A 3,452-nucleotide genomic window follows, 5' to 3' on the forward strand; every position below is an offset into this window, starting at 1 on the left:
CCAAGAAAACAAATAGAGATATGCAATATTAATCAATCAAGGACTCATTAACAGTTTCTTTCAGCAAAGAAATAGAAGACAGTAGATCAGTTATATTAACTATCCTGTATATATATACATACAAAATTTCTCCTTCTTTCCCTTCCTTTTCCCACATCCCAGTTTCCCTTTATCTTTGAACATTTTCCTATCATTTTATATAATGGAGTATTACTCAGCTATAAAGAAAGATAAACGCGAGGCTTTTATAGGTAAATAGTCACAACTAGAGACCATACTCATAAGTGAAATAAATCAGACCTGCATGTGCAAGCACAGACATTGTCTCACTAGTGTAAAACCGGAAAGAGTTAGAATAAACTCGGAGGTATGATAGACATTGTGAAATGATATTTTTTAATTTCAAAGAAAAAAAATAAAGCAAAATTTCAAAACAAGATAATAGGGAAGTAACAATGGTTCATAAATTGCATGTTGCTATCTTTAAATTAGTTACTCAGAGTACAAGGTAACAACATCTAATTGTTCCAACAATATTAGCACAAACCTTTCTTTTCAACGAGCTAAGAGAAATTTGTAGTATAATTATCTCAAGTATTATATATATATATATATATATATATATATATATATATATATATAATTTTTGGTTTTCCCTTCCTTATTTTCTCCATTGCCTTATCCCAGTTACTCTTTCCTGTTGCAATTTCTTCCCATTTTATATTTATTACACATTTTGAATCTTATTTACTCTTCTGGCCTTTTATATTAGGGATACAGTAATGTTTACACATGTGCATCTGGTTTATTTCACTTATGAGTATGGTCTCAAGTTGCATCCATTCACCTCCCATTTATCCTTCTTTATGGCTGAGTAGTATTCCATTGTATAAAAAGACCATATCTTTTTTATCCATTTCTCTATTGATGGGCATTTGGGCTGCTTCTAATATTTAGCTATTATAAATTGTGCTGCTGTAAACTCAGACAAAATATTACTATCAAGAACATATAAAGAACTCAAAGTATCAGACCTCCCAATTTAAAGACTCAATCCACAATTTGGCATGAATACATATGTCTCAGATAAAGAAATACAAACAGCAAGTAAATATATGAAAAAATGTTGAAATCATTGGTCATTTGAGAGGTGCAAATGAAAACAACACTGAGATTCCATCTCACTCTAGAAAGAATGGCTATCATCAAGAAATCAACTGATAACAAATGCTAGTGGGGCTGTGGGGGAAAAGGAACCTTTCTCCACTATTGGTGGGTGTGTAGACTGGTGCAACCACTGTGGAAATCAGTGTGGAGATTCTTCAAAAAACTAAGATTGGAGGTCCCATTTGACCTAGCTATTTCCCCTCTGGGTGTCTCCCCAGAAGAACTGAAAACATCATAGCACAGCAATATATGTTCATATTTTTTATATTTATTCCTTCTAATTTTGTTGTATATCTGATTTTTAATTTCCCTGTTGAAAAAAGTGGAACATCTTTTCATATTCTTATTTCCCATCCATATATCTTCTTTAGTGAGGTATCTGTTAAGATCTTTGCCCTCTTTTTTTGTGGCTTTATTTTATGCTTAATTTATTCCCGTGCCATAAGTTTTTGCTTCTTCAGTTTCTTCTTGGATATCTTTTGCTTCTGTGCAACTTCCTCCTCTGGTTTAGGAACAGTTTGTTCCTTTTCAATAAGGATGGTCTTAATATGGCAGGGGGAGCTCATGTATGGGTTAATCTTGTCATAAGCTCTGTAAGTATGGCGGCACATCTTGGGTGCTTTGTTCATCTGGCTATGTTCAATGACCAGAGAATCTACATCTAAATCCTTAAGTTCAGCTCTGCTCCCTACATTTTTAAGAATGTGCAGCAAAAATTTAGCACTTTATTTTGGCCACCAACCCTCTGTCCAGCCCCATTGTTTGGCCTGGGCACACATACCAACTCTACCACTGTAAGGCCGAAATGGCACACATTGCTTCTTTAATGTGACATCCTTCATATACTTGGTGGCCTTTCAGATATGCATACTGTTGATGCCCTGGGCAGTTGCACGAGTGTTCATAAAGTGAACACAAAGATTTGAGCCTCTTGATTTGCATGATTTTGTGGGTCAAGAGAGTAGTGAACCACTTTCACAGGTCACCTCAGAATGCTTACAGGAAGAGCCTACTTTCTCTTGTGTTTGTTTTCTTATTTCTGAGTTTTAAGAATTCTTTATATATGTTGTATATGTTGGATGATCACACTTCATGAGATATGATTTACACAAATAATTTCTCCACATCTTACTTTTTTAGATTTTCCACTGTGCATTTCAAAGAGTAGAAATTCTTTTTTTTAGGCTCAAAAGTCTTTTTATTTTCTTCTTTGCTTTTAAAAACACTATAATAGAAATGTAATATGTGATATATTTAATGTACAAAACTTGAGTTTGGAAATAAATATATAACAGTAAAATCATTTTTACTATCTGTGGCATAAATATATCCACCACCTCCAAAAGTTTCCATCTGCTCTCTTTCTTTACTATTATTTTAAATTAAGTTTATTGATACATTTTAGATAGAGATAATGATCTTACTCATCATAGGGAATTTGTTCCAATACATAATATATTTTTTATTTTAAAAATAACAATAAAACAGTTTCAAAACAGGTTAGTAAGAGAGTTACAATAGCTAATATATTGCATATTGCTGTCTTCATAGTGGTTATTTAGAGTACAAGATATAGACATGATATCTTGTCCAAACAATATTAGCACAAACCTTCCTTTTCAGAAACTAGCTGTATAACTATCTTAACTATCTGTGTATAAATAAAGTTTTTTCTTTTTCCCTTTCTTCCTTTCCCCTTTCCTCCATCATAGTTTGTCTTTTCCTTTGAAAAATTTGTCCCTATTCACAATATCTATTGTGAATTTTGTATCTTATTTATGCATTTAGTTTACCCTTCTTTAAGTTGAGTAGTACTCCATTGTATAAATACCACTTTTTTATCCATTCTTTGGTGGATGGGCATTTGAGTTGCTTGCCAGATTTCACTATTACAAATTGTGCTTCTATAAACGTGGGTGCACATATATCACTGTAGCATGATGTTTTTAATTCTTCTGAGAAGATAGCCAGAAGGGGAATAGCTGGGTTGAATGGGACCTCTAATCCTAGTTTACTGAGGAATCTGCAGACTGATTTCCACAGTGATTGCATTACTCTACACTCCCACAAACACTGGAGAATATTTCCTTTTCCTACCCAGTCCCAGCAGCATTTATTATCGGTTGACTTCTTGATAACAGCCACTCTTTTGGGAGTCAGATGGAATCTCAGTGTTGTTTTAATTTGCATATCTCAAATGATCGATGATGTTGAGCATTTTTTCATGTATTTATTTGTCATTTGTACTTGTTCATCTGAGAAGTATATATTCATTTCAGGTGCTC

The 3,452-nt window shown here is 33.3% G+C and overlaps 1 pseudogene; it reads right to left on the bottom strand.

Moving 5' to 3' along the window:
* Positions 1–1,578: 1,578 nt before the first annotated feature.
* On the bottom strand, positions 1,579–2,087 carry LOC102007552 (annotated as a pseudogene).
* Between the last annotated feature and the right edge of the window lie 1,365 nt (positions 2,088–3,452).

Source organism: Chinchilla lanigera, unplaced genomic scaffold, assembly GCF_000276665.1.
Source record: "Chinchilla lanigera isolate Chin_1 unplaced genomic scaffold, ChiLan1.0 scaffold00018, whole genome shotgun sequence".
Taxonomy (NCBI): Eukaryota; Metazoa; Chordata; class Mammalia; order Rodentia; family Chinchillidae; genus Chinchilla; species Chinchilla lanigera.